The following is a 14,861-nucleotide window of genomic DNA, read 5'->3' on the forward strand; positions in this document are numbered from 1 at the left end:
ATCACTAATAATCAATAATCAATGGAGAGAAATGCCGTGCTGCACTATGACAGAACCTCGGATGATGAAAACAGGTTCTATATTGAATGTCCATCAAGAGAACAAGAGAGATAAATGTTTTTATGCTACTCAAACAGCTAGAACGCGGAAACACACGGCTGAAGTGTCTCCCCATTGGCACATTTATAAACCTTTATTGCCTCTTAGCATCTTTAACAATTCATAAGCTTAACCGCTGATTTGCTACATAAATAAAACCAAAGCTAAACTAAATAAAACTATGTTTATGTACGGACATAAATGTGTGTGTGTGTGTGTTCTTGGAGAGAACCTCAGATTTACAGCGTGTCCAGGATAAAGCTCGGCTCTGTAAGGTCAGAGTGATGTATGATGATGTGTGATGGAGTGTGTGACAGTCTCCTAATAATTCTGCTGCTTTTTGCCTCAAATGTAATTAAACAGGAGCAGTGAGGTCCAAGGACCATCGTGAAAAAAAAAAAAACAAAAACGTCAGATGGATCAAACCATCACCAGGAACCATTAGAGGAACATTCAGAGGAACTTCCTATCACTTTATCTCTCTCTCTCTCACACACACACACACACACACACACACACACATATACATACATACACTCATACATGGGTCAAAATGCAGTGTGTCAGAACAGGACACAGTGGGACTTCCTGTCCTCGATAATCAGCAACAAAAATGAAGGATAGGAGCTATAACCAGAATCACAGTTTGGTTTGACTCCGCCTCCACAGACCACGCCCCCAACGTTTGATGGCAGAACTGTAGTAGGACCAGATGAGTGGTGTTCCAGTTCTTGCCTACAATCAGCACCTTCATCTGGCCAGCAGCACTGTGCTTCCACCGCATGCGACTGAATCCATCAGGATCAACCCCTGCGTGTGGTGCTGTTAGAATAAAATAATCAACAACGGGGAGGTGTTTCGCTTCTTCTCCTACAAACTTTCTCCAATAGCCATGACATTTGGAACAGCACATCGTGGGACATTTCCTCTTTAACCTGCAAACAAATCCGACAGGTAAGTCGCCTAACAGGAAGTGAGGTCATATCTCTGCAACGCTTTCACCTACTGACACCAAACCTGTCACAGATATTTAGCAACAGGACCTAAAGTTAGCAAACAAGCTTTGAGTTCAGTTGCAACTTGGTAACTTGGGAAGGCTACTGAAAACAGGAAGTGAGGTAACATCTCAGGAACAGCTTGATGTTTTGCCTTCAAAGTTCATATCACCTTGGGAACAAGTGCTGATGGAGTGCGGCTGAAAAGTGCTTGGCCCCTTTCATTGCTGCTTGCATTTATTATTATTGTTATTATTATTATTATTATTATTATTATGCTCAAATTATGTCCCTATTGTTCCTTATTGTCTTTTTTATTATTATTTTATCTATTTTATTTATTTATTAAAAGGAAAAAAAGAAAAATAGACTGTATTTACATATTTTGGTATAACGCATAATTTTATTTTATTTTATTACTTCAAATAAATATATTTAATTTTGATTTTTGAATTAGAAAAAAACGTAATCATTCTTCTGATTCTTTCTTTCACAATCACCATATTTTGTGAATTATACATCAGTGTAATGTATTAATCTTTACATTTTCCCTAATATTTATTAACTTGCCTCTAAACCAGCACTTTTACAGCCCCTAGTTGTAGTTTTTGTCCTGTTATTGTTGTCATAGCTCAGTGTTGCATAGTGAAGCCGTTACTACAGTCCTGATCTTAATCTTAATCTCAGTCAGGCCTTGAAAAGAAAAGTCCACTCTCATCAGGAAATCATTAGTTTAACACTAAAACTTCATCCTTCACTTTATTTCTAAAAAGCTTTCTGTTGCATTAGCACACTTAGCATAAATACACTAACAGATAAGCACATTACAGTTGCACTAATATAAATGTTATTACATGAACGAGGCTGAGTCAAATGAAAACCTTAAATTCGAAAAGATTTTTGCATCATTTATTGTAAATAGGTGTCACAAAAGTGTATTATTTTTCTACATAACCTTCATTTTGTTCAGTGCCAGTGTTCCAGCGATTAACGTGTGTCTGGATTCCTCTAGAAAAAAACATTGCTGATTTATGTCACAGTTTTAAGGTTTCCATTTGACGTATATCACTTTGTTGTATGTGCAAAAATGCATTACATCATCTGTAAAGTTCAATAACCTTCTCTCTCTCTCTCTCTCTCTCTCTCTCTCTCTCTCTCTCCTTCGCAGCTTGTACTCTGAAAACGAGGCCTGTTCGAAGCGAGTAGTTCATTAGAGGACTTATGAAGGCTTAGCCTCCGCATGGCGCTCCAGAGGAAGTCCACTTCCCGCCGTCTGTTTCTGAAAATGATAAACTGCGCCGTGTAATCGATAGAAGTGATGCCAAGGCATCAGAGAACGAGGGAGGTCATCGATGAGTTCTCTGCGTCCAGAGCTGCTCTTGGCAGGGGGACATCCGGTACGACTCGGCCTCCGTAATGAGGCTCCGATACACAGCTGCTCCCACACTCTCTGACTGCGGCGTGGAATATAGCACAGGCTATCGATTAGCTTAATGCGCTCTATACAAACACGGGCTCAGCTGTGTGCCACACACTGAGCGGTGAATACATACGCTCATGCATGCATTGAGGCACATGTGTATCCACAAGTGTATCCAGGGAAATGAAGCAATCTCGGATCATTTATAGGTACTAAGAAAAGTCTTCAGAGGCACCAATGTTCAGCGTAAATATTACATGCTAAAGATTACAGGCTACAGTAGTGCGCTTGTTCTAATACGATACCGTTTCTATAGTAACAGCTCATTCACAGGGACTCGTATAAACGGATTAAAAAGTGTGTGGTGAAGTTTTCTGTAAGGAGATGTTTCTTTAATGGAAGGAGTCTCCAGTGTCAGTGCTTCGTAACAGTCAGTCTTCAGGACAGAGGAGTTTACACTTTGTGTGTTTTTTTTTTTTTTTTTTATAGCTGCTATAACGTAAGTAAGAAAAGGAACTAACTTTAAATGTAGCTATAAATGGATAAAAAGTATAAAGATGTCATTCTTTAGTCAATTAAAAATTGTAATTGTTGGCAAATCGCTGTGGTGTAAGAGGAATGAACCACTTCAGAACATGCTGTTGTGGGAAAATAATCAACTTCAGGGTGGTAAGAGTAACTCCGCTTCATCACGTTACCTCGAGGTTGATTATTTTACTATAACAGCACGACACACAGTGGTTTATTCCATATATATAATTCATTTACTTGGTTTTAATTGTGAATTTATTGCTATGCATTTCACATATACTGTCATATATGTTTGAATAAGTACAGGTCATAATGTTTTAAATATTTACATATACTCTGAAATTCGATTTTTGAATATTATATTATATTTCTATAATAATATTGAATATTATATTATAGTTCTATATGGGAAAACCAGGCACTGTAATAGTAAAATAAAATGATATAATATAATATTTTTCTCATAATTTTTTATTTCTATTCCAGTGAAAATCTCATTTGCATGGCGGGTTTTTATGATGATCTTTTCGGTGTACGGATTTCAGATTGCGTGAAACAGGAAGTGTGTGTATTAGCTGTCATTACATCACAGACATCTTAACTGTACCTGATGAACAGACTGAAGATGGAGGACAGGCTTTTAAATTTAAAAAAAAAAAGCCTTTTTTGTTGTAAAGTATGAAACGTGCAGGTGAAAGTGTGGACAGTTTTAGCCCTTACGCCGCAGGAGCTTCACCTGGCCTTTCTACAATCGATGCTCCAGGTTCCCCGAGCTCTCATCTTTTGTCCCAGAGTTACGAGAAACAAGACAGCAGCGTCCGAAAATGGTGCTGCGCGGACGTATGCATCAGCCAAAGGTCAGCCAGCCGCTGAGAGACATGAAAGAGCTCGGCACTCGGGTCAATAAAGCCACGATTTCAAAAGAAGCCGCGTCCGTCCAATCAATGTCCTCACACAAAAAAAGAGCAAATGGACGAGATCAAACCAGGAAGACACAACCAGCGCTTTTCCGGAGCAGCATCTTTCCCCTGAACTCTCCTCTCCTGATTTTCTCCACTCTCTATTAGAAATGAGCTGATATGAATTTTAATACCATCTACACACATCTATACACAGTCCAGTAATAATGGTAATAAACACTGAGTGACGGAGTGATGTGATGATGTGGAGTTACGATTTTTCCCCCAACAGAACATCCTGAAGTCCTCTTACACCACAGCGATACGTCCTACAGTTTATCCATTTATAGCTACATTTAATGTTCGCTGTTCTCACTTACGTTATAGCAGCTATAAATAAATATATCATTCCCTCACCAGCCTCTCTCTCTTTCCTCTCTCTCTTGAAGAAAAAAAAACTGCAGCTTATCATGCAAAGCATAAACTCCTCCTTAAAGTTCCAGCTTTACCTCTGACTGTTACAAAACTCTGACACTGGAGACTCCTTCCATAAATGTTGCATAAACCCTCCTCTCACTGATCAACGATCACACACGTTTTTAATCTGTTTATTTTTAGTGAAGTGTCCGCTGTACACGTCTCTGTGAATGAGCTGTTACTATAGAAACGATAACGTATTAAAACGAGTGCATTAATATAAACCTGTGCTCCTGTCAGACCTGCTGTTATAGAGAATTAATCAACACCTTCTGACCAATCAGAGTCCAGAGTTCATCATTGCTGTGATACAATATGCAGTAGTAACATAGGCGATGTTTCATGCACGTTCCACAACGTTAAATGTAACTATAAACGGATAAAATGTATGACGTGTCGTTCTTACAAATTGCTGTGGTGTAAAAAGAATAAAACACTCAGAGACGTGCTGTTGTAGGAAAATAATCAACGTCAGGGTGATAACAGTGACTCCGCTCCATCACACCACCCTGTCGTTGATTATTTTCCTATAACAGCATGACAGCGTGTTTATTACTTACTGAATTTCATTTAACTCAGAGAAAGATCACTACACATTCTGTCCAAAAAGCTTTTAGTCTACAGGAACTCTGTCTGTCTCTCTCTCTCTCTCTCTCTCTCACACACACACACACACACACACACACACACTGATCTGTATTCCTCTGCAGGTCCATGGTTGTCCCTTTTTCTCTCTCTTAGATAGAGAGGGATAAAGAAAGGTATAGAAGATGAGTGAGAGACAGAGAGAAAAACGAATCAATAGAGCGATAGACAAGAGAGTGAGAGAAAGAGAGAGAGAGACATGAAGGGAGGCATAGAAAAAAGATGAAATGAAAGTGAAAAGAAAAACAGAGCGTGAAGGAAAGAAAGAAAAAAGAGGTGTAGATAGAGAAACCTGGAGGGGGCGGGGCTTAAGCTTGAGGTCATGGGTGAGGGTCAATAACATTTAAAGGCTGCAGCAAGGAGCTACCAACCCCCATCTCACACACACACACACACACACACACACACACATACATACACACGTTGTGATTGTCGCCCACACACACTCTTTTACCTGCGGCTGTGGGTTAATACGCCTCAGGCAGACAGGCACTGTCCTCACACACACTCTCTTTCTCCTAAATAGCACTTTTCCACTTGATAATACCACATATTACACACACGCACACACACACACACACACACACACACACACAGGCATGGCAATCCAGTGTTCTTCATCAATCTGAATCTCTGTTTGAATACTGAAGACTTTGTTCTGTTTATTTCCTATCAGCTCTGACAGCTCTGTGTGTGAGTGTGTTTGTGTGTGTGTGTGTGTGTGTGTGTGTGTGTGTGAGACAGAAATCGGGAGAGATTGAGTACAGTCACCCATCTGTCATCCATCAAATTATTGACCAGGAATGAGACACGTTCCTTATGCACACACACACACACACACACACACACACACGTTTCCACCAAAAGAACCAGCACTGATTTTACTTTCTTAGCTCCTCCTCCTAGCTAGTTCTCTGCACACTAGCCGCTAATCCTTCTTTCCTGAGGTACAGTGTGCAGGAGTGTGAGCTCCCTCCATGTGTGAAGTCACACACACACACACACACACACTCATACACACACTCAGAGTGTGTGTGTCCCGCCTGACACACACAATCTGTGTAATGTTGGTCAGTAGTGTCACTACAAGCTATAAGTGTGTTTTCACCACACGCGCCTTGTCATCCCGGTCATTAGAGAAGGTAAAATATGATGTAATCTTTCCAGACACGTCGCCGTAGAAACGGGACAGATCCGGACTGAAGTCCCAGAGATACTCCAGCATTAATCCCATTACTCACCCCTACTAACGGAATGGAAAACTAATCCCGCCTGAATATGGCGTATAAAACGAGCAGTACTAATAACTCCAGGTGATACCCCGTCTGAATGGACGCGTCGGTAAGATTGCGTTATATCCTGTGTGAAAAGAAGTCTTGAGCTTTTTCTTCAGTACAAAGACGCTTCATGAAGCTCTCACGCTTTTCTGTTTTTTTTTATTCATCTCATGTTGAAACCAAAACATTTAAAAAGTAGAACAATAAAATACTGACGACATTTAAAAAGGCGTGTCAGAGAAGTGGCACTTCCAGGTGTTTTAGCTAAGTTACTGAGTTTCTAGCACAACTACAGACTACAGACATGTTATGGTCATGTGACCTACTAATGATCAAACCAGGCCACGCCCCCTTCAACGAACTCTTATAATAAAGATCAAAACAATTCATTGCTGTTGTATTAAATGGAGGTGTGTTTGTAGGACACATGGAAATTTTTTATGAACCCACACTCAGCTCTGTGATTAACAATACTCAACACACACTCACACACACACACACACACACTCACACACACACACTTACACACACATATCCGGAAAACCCGTCTGATCAGTAATATAGAAGGTAAAAGAAGGTAAAATACTCTTTCCAGGTGAGTTCACATGCAGTTTGTAAAAAAAAAAACAAAAAAAAAAAACACTGATTTGATGGATTCAGACTAAAATCTGACAGATACTCGGGTTATAATTACTTTACACTCGTCTTCATGTAAAATAATAACTAAATAATTACTTTACACCCGTCTTCATGTAAAATAATAAATAAATAAATACTTTACACCCGTCTTCATGTAAAATAATAACTAAATAATTAATAATTATTTTACACACCTCTTCATGTAAAATAATAACTAAATAATTAATAATTATTTTACACACCTCTTCATGTAAAATAATAACTAAATAATTAATAATTATTTTACACCCGTCTTCATGTAAAATAATAACTAAATAATTACTTTACACCTGTCTTCATGTAAAATAATAACTAAATAATTAATAATTATTTTACACACCTCTTCATGTAAAATAATTACTCAATAATTACTTTACACCCGTCTTCATGTAAAATAATAACTAAATAAATACTTTACACCCATCTTCATGTAAAATAATAACTAAATAAATACTTTACACCCATCTTCATGTAAAATAAATACTTTACACACCTCTTCGAGTATAATAATTACTCAATAATTAATCATTACTTTACAGGCATACTTATTTACTATGTAATTACTTTGCCTTGTTCTGTCAGAAATATCGTAATTACGATGTCAGCGCAACGAAATAAATAAAAACAAAAGTACTTTTCTTATGACGTCCATTCTTTTTTCCTACTGAAGCCACTTGATCAAACAGCACGTGATTATCACGACTTCCGGACTCATACGCACGAGGACCTGAAGGCAGCACGATCCAGTCCAAACACGGCTTTAGCTAACTACGTTTTGAAATTAGCTTACCCAACATGGCCTCTGACCACATCTTGTGTATTTATGGTGAAGAAAATGGCTCCCTACACTCCCGGCGAGGTCAGTCACCTTTGACCTCTGAGGTCACTGGCCCAAAAGCCTACTACAATTGGTTTTTCACCAAGAGCCTCAAAACCTGTTCTGACATTTTTATTAGCAGTGTTTGGTGAAAAGCGTTTAACACACGGTATTATATATAATTGTTTTTATGGAAATATGAGTACTCAGATGTAAAGAACACACACACTCACACACACACGCACACACACACACATTACCACAAGGTCAGGAACGTTGCCTTGTATTTGGTTCATGACTTTGAAATAGGGAGGCTGTGAATGAGACCGAGAGGAGCCAGTAATCGACAGTCATTTAACCCTCCTGCTCATCTCTCTCTCTCTCTTTCTCTTTCTCTCTCTCACACACACACACACACACACACACACACACTGTGAAGAGGTAATTAGCAGGGCTAGTCGTCCAGCTGTGAGGTGGTAGCCTCTCTTTATGCTGTGAGTGTGACGACGCTTGCTTCACTAAAAAGAAGAAATCGCTCAAACGACGAGGTGAGGAACATCATTACACGCTTTCACAATCGATAATCCCACAAACGCAAAGATGGAAGCAGTAAAAAAAAAAGAAAAAAGAAAAGAAAAGATGGAGACAAAAGTACGACGTGAGCGCTGAGTAATCTTTATAATGTTTTTACGCATCTGTCTGTACGAGTCGTAGCTGTTTTTTTTATTTGTTTTTATGCTTTATTAAATTTATGTAATTGTTTTTTTTAAAAAAAATCTTTTCTATACTTAGCGACTAAACCTCCCTCGAAATATTGTTAGCTGGAATGTTAGCTAGTTAGCTAGCATAAACAGCTCACAGGAAATTTGATTAGAATTAACATTTTTTTAGCATTTTCTTGCATGGCTAATCACCTAAACATCGACCTCATATATTCTGAAATATATCTAGCTCACTGATTTAGATCGTTAAATAGTTAAATACATCCATATCTTAGCTAATGAGCTAGCTCCAGTAACGTTCCTGGCAACATTTACTTTTCAGCATTTTCTTGAAAAACTGGAATGGCTAGTCATATAAATATAAAGCTAGCTACTTATTTAAGCTAATTTCACAATTGTCACATGAAATCTGGTGAATGAGGTTAGTTTTGGTAAACATATGCTTTGTGGTCTTTGAGGAAATTATAATTTTTTTTGCTAGTAAATTAGCGAACTACTCCAAGTTGTATGCAGAAACATACGATGTGCAAGTGATGGCTAATTTTCATGCTACTTCAGGTGTTTGCAGTAGAGACAACGTGAACAGGAGAAACGTTCATTTAGGCTGAAATCAATATGTGCCGTTATTGGAAAATCTCAGTATCCTTAAATAGATTCCAAATATTGACATTTTAATTGATTTAAGTGATTTAGTGTTGGAAAAAGGAGGCTTCATAAAACAATTAGCCTCCAGGTAGCTGAGTTAGCGTTACTGTAACTGGGTATAATATTGGATTGTTCCCAATTTCCTCTGAAACGCTTTAAAGTGTTTGCAGATAAGACTTAACAATGATTTTGCAATGAACTATAACTTCGAAATTGGAAATACAAGCCGATAATAAGAACGATGCTCTCCCGAGACGACTGCTCTTCTTCTCTGCCGAAGAATTAACGAGGGTACGGAATTAAGAAATACGTTTTGTTCCTCAGACGCTATATTTTGCGTTATCACATTACACTCCGTGATTGCGTTATTGAAGATGAATTGCACATAATTGTGCATAAACAGCATGCCATAATCGTATTAATTCTTGGATCCTGCAATGAAGGCCATCCAGCGCTAATTTCCAGCCCTTTTTTTCCCCGATAGATCAATTCCGGTATGATTGCGTATGACCCGCAGAGGGCAGCGAGGACGAGGACAAGCGCAAAGGTTTAGATTAGCGCTAGATTGATGCTAGCTTTAACTGGCTTCCTCAGAGGACCGAACCATTATCTTACATGTAGCCTTCAGCAATCGAGTTTACTGGAACTTAATCATCCGCCCGTCCCTCCACCCCCTCTGCGGGGTAATCTAATGGAGGAGCAGCACTTCAGAGGCTCTGTGGGCTTTTCTGGGGGTTTTTTTGGTCGGGGTTGGGGGGGTGGTGGTGGCGGGGGGTTTCTCCTACACAGGCCAAGGTCTGAGTGACGGAAAAATATGGAGGATGAGTCCAGACAGGGTTTCATACTCCATCTTAGTGCTGCTTAATGGAGAAAAGCACCTCTGTCTTTGCATAGCGAGAATACACACACACCAAATATTAGCGGTGAAGCGATTCATGAATCTCCTTGAACGATTCTTTAAGGTGATTTAGGTGAATCACAAGCATGAATGAATCAAAATGATTTGTTTTTATTTAGACACTAAATAGCCTAATTTGTACCTGTAGTATTGCTTTAAGACCGCCTACTGAGTATTGATTCAAATGAATCACTCACTTAATTTGATTCACTTAAATGGATAGTTTAAAAAAATAAACTTACAGTAAGTCATGAATCTCATCACTAATAAATACTCAAGCTATAATAGGTGCTTAGATATTTAAAAAACAGCATGTGTAGCGTAGAAACACTTTAGCTGGTAGCCACTAAGCCACCAAAACCTAAAAGTTTTTAAAAATAATAGCTAACTAACTGTCAAGCCAACAAACTGTCACCACGAGAGACAACCTGATATCCAAATGGAGCATTTTGACATTGTTCGCTCGTGTTCCTGGTTAGATTGTGTACAATTCATCTTTATTAATCAATTTATTTTATTAAACGATCTTCTTCGTCACTAATTTTCTGTAATTTTTTAAAGTGCTGTGACTTAAAACAATGATAACCAATACTATCATGTCACGCCTACTAACGCTTTCTGTACTATTCATAAGAAAACGCTGAGTCATGCTAGCAGGCAGGAACGCTACTACGATTTCTGTCGCCTCCTCACACACAGATGAAGTCCCGCCTTAAACGATTCCCTCCAAAACATGCTGTTTCACTCAACAGGACGCTACATTGCGAAAGAGAAATGCGTCGAATTTCCGTTTCACGTTGTTTTTCTGACAAATCTAGATAGCTAACGTTACACTACAGCGCTGTTAAATTCTGCATTGTGATTGGCTCTGACCAGGTGTTGATTAATTATCTGTTACAGCAGCTCTGACAGTAGCAGCAAGTTAATCTTAACATTAACATGCGCTCGTTCTGATACGTTATCGTTTCTATAGTAACAGCTCATTCACAGGGACTCGAACGGCAGACTCTCCACTGATAAACTGATTCAAAAAATCGTTGATAGTTGTTATGAAGTTTTCTGTAAGGAGACGTTTATTTAACATTTATGGAAGGAGTCTCCAGTGTCAGCGCTTTGTAACATCTTCAGGACAGAGGAGTTTACGCTTCTTTGTGCTTTCTTGGTAACAAACAACGACAACCAGTGATTTTTTTTTCGTCTTATTAAATTCAAGAGCGAGAATAAAGAGAGGCTGGTGAGGGAACGACTGTTTATAGCTGCTATAACGTAAGTGACAACAGGAACTAACATGTTTTACGAACATTAAATGTAACTATAAATAGATAAATAGCATGACGTGTTTGTGCTTTAATAAATAAAAATCGTAATCATTGGCAAATTGCTTAGCATAGCTAGTTGAGACTTTTTAACTGCATCAGCTAATCATTTCTCTATATATGTTTTTCCTACACACACACACACACACACACACACACACACACACACGCTGAGCATTTCAATTAAACAAACAGGTTCTGTCCTCATAAACTCTTCTAAACGAGATCGATGAGCCGAACATGAAATCTGGCGCACACGCAGTAGCATGGCTCTGACCTTTACTGCTCTGAATTTGATAATTTATAGTGCCGGGACAGAGCGAGGAGCCAGTGAGGGAAATATATCTGCACACTCCATTGTGTTAATGCAGGCGTGCAGGCGGCAAGCTGACGCTGGCCAATTCCATTAGAGAGATTGTGATAGCGCAGATGAACAGGCTATTGACAGCACACAGACTTAATGAATTGCTTTGTCTGAGCGTCAGGCTTTTCACAGGGCACGGCTCATATTCTTATTTATTTATTTCTTACTTTGTTCTTTTTTTTTTTTTCTTCTTAACCCAGATCCTGACGCATGCCTTTAAAATGGACGCCTCTTAGCAGCGAGGCTTGCTCTTCAGGTTGTTATTGTAAAAGGCAGAAGGTTTGACCAGTGTTTTCACTCTGAAAATAAAAAAGTGCTGTTCTTCTCTAATAAAATTGAATTTCACAATATACACTTCTGTGTTTGCACCCCTGATGTTTTTTAACTGGGGGGAAAAAAAGACAAAAACTCACTATTTTACAAATTCTCTCTCTCTCTCTCTCTCTCTCTCAAAAAAAAAAAAAAAATAAATAAACAGAACTCTGATCTGCTGAAAATGATACAACAAACATAAGGTAAAAGTCAACAGAAAAAATAAAGAATATGAAAAGAAAAAAAGTAAAATCAACCAAACATGTAGACCATGAGGTAAAAAAATATATTAAAAAAACACCCAAAAAGGAGAAAAAAATCCAAAACAATACAGAAAAAGAAACTAAAAGAAAAGACCAAAAAATGACAAAAAAAATAAAAAACCCTGTCATAAGGTAAATAAAACAGAAAACATAAAAAAAGGAAAGAAAAGAAAAAAAAAAGTAAGGTAACATCAACAGAAAAGAGACCATTAAAAAGGAAAAAAAACCCAGGAAAAATGTATTTAAAAAGGTTTTGTCGTCAGTCTCCTGATCTGCTTTAAAGATGGTGGTGTATGATATGAAACAACGTTAGAACAGAGATGTCAGGAAGAAGATCAGCTCCAGACCACCATGTTGATGAGGATCAGGGAGAGGTTCTCTGGACCAGCCCCAGGAACGAACAACAGCTTCCACACTTCAGCAAATGTAAACTAATTCACGTGTGAAAACGATGTAAATGACGATTGGGGAAAGTCCATGATACTCTTCCTCTCATCTCTGTCCAGTCCACCTGGGGATGTGTGTGTGTGTGTGTGTGTGTGTGTGTGTGTGTGTGTGACCCCGTGACAGAGCAGTGTGTGTGTGATGCTCTGAACTGGTGACTCCACCTAGCGAGATGTTGAGGTGAGAGAAATGACAGGTTACTGAACACTGAATCACCTTGACAGCTCTGTGCACTTTACTGAGCATTGTACCGACACACACACACACACACACACACACACACACACACACCGCAGTGACCTACATTCTATTTTCAGTTTGTTCTTCTGCTCACTGCTTTTCACTACATCTCCGTGTTGCACTTTTACATCAGATATCTGACTCTTTATTCAATGACAAATAAATTGGAATATTTAAAAGCGAGTGTGTGTGAATATAAAAACATGAAACAGATTACACCATGTACGCAGTCTACAATAAAACAGTGTATTCTCCAGACTACAGGAGGAGCTTATAAGAGGTGGAGTTTTTTTATTTCTGTTTATTAGGTCTTCTCTTTTTGCAGTAATGATCGTTCTCTTACAGTGCCTTGCCTTGTGCTGTGCAATTAAAGTGTCAATATAAAGGAATACTTCCTGTTCCTGGAAGAACCCAGAGTTAGCTAGAGAACATACCTGAACAACAAGGGTGTAATGCAATGACGAAGTATTTCAGTAGCTGTTTATTGCTCCAAATATGCACATCTTTATCTCTATTCTCATTTAGAAGGATATGATTAGAGATTAGAGAGTTTATTTGTCAGTCAAGCCACAGTTTGGTGTAGAGTAGAAGGAAATAGGGTTCTCCAAGGCCTTGATGCAACGTCACAGAAAGTGACATCTGCGGATCTCTGATGTGGAGATCCACAGATCAGATGGAAGAAGCAGGACATCCAAAGCCCAGAGAGAAGAAAAGGCAGATGAAATCCCATTGGAGATTTGTGGAAAAAGGTTCTCTGGTCTGATGAGAGCAGAATTGCACATTTTGGCATTGGCACAAAGCGCTACGTTTGGCTGAAACCCAACCCTGTGACCACAGTCCTGATCGTGAAGCATGGTGGTGGTTGCATACAATGTTGTAGGGGATGCTTTTCATCAGCATGGTCAGGGTTGAGGGCAAGATGGATGGAAGATACGCTTCTCCAGCAGTCTTCTTCACATTTATCCATCAGTTAGATGTTTTACTTCAGTGGATTTGATAGCAGGCAAGTTGTTTTCTAGAAGATTCAGGAAAGGATTAATGTGAAAATAACATAGAAAATAAAAATACATTATAAAGATGCCTTAAGGATAAAGATGTATAGATCCAAACCTAGAACTACTGTAACTGAAAATCAGTGGCACTGTAGCACTAACCAGGCAAGACAAGCTAACAAGCTGGAATTTCATTTAAATTTGAATAAAACTTTCGTATTATTTTACTGTATGCAAGGAATTGGTGGAATGCACAAGGACAGAATGCACAAGGTTGGACCCCTTGAAGAAAATGTGTGACTGAAGTCCAATAAAATACTTTAAGACACAAATCTAACACAGAAAGTCTGGACGTGTGGAGAAAAGTGGTGTGTTTCTATCAGTTTCACCCGCAGCGACCTTTAACCCCATGCTGCCCTATAAGTCTGGGAAATACCTAAGCATGTACCCCTGTTGTTCATCTGCCTTGCAGATGGAAATATGGATTATGCATTATAAAAAACACCGAGTTTAATAAGTTTAATAAGACACCACTGTATTGATCCGCTGAGGGAAAATTGATGTTTCACATGAGCTCGAGCCAGAAAGAAGCAGGAGAAAATACAAATACAGATACAGAATCGAAGTGGAGAAAGCAGAACAGTACAAAAATAAAAAAGATACATAAATTGAGAAATATACTGTATACTGTACAAATATACTAATATGATGAGCACAGTGCAGCGTGAGGAAGTAGTACCCACACAAATACACGTTTCCACGTTTTTATTTTAAAAAATCCATTTTAAATCCAAAATCACAAAATCTTTCATTCATGACAGAGACGG

This window comes from Pangasianodon hypophthalmus, chromosome 6 (assembly GCF_027358585.1).
Source record: "Pangasianodon hypophthalmus isolate fPanHyp1 chromosome 6, fPanHyp1.pri, whole genome shotgun sequence".
Lineage (NCBI taxonomy): Eukaryota > Metazoa > Chordata > Actinopteri > Siluriformes > Pangasiidae > Pangasianodon > Pangasianodon hypophthalmus.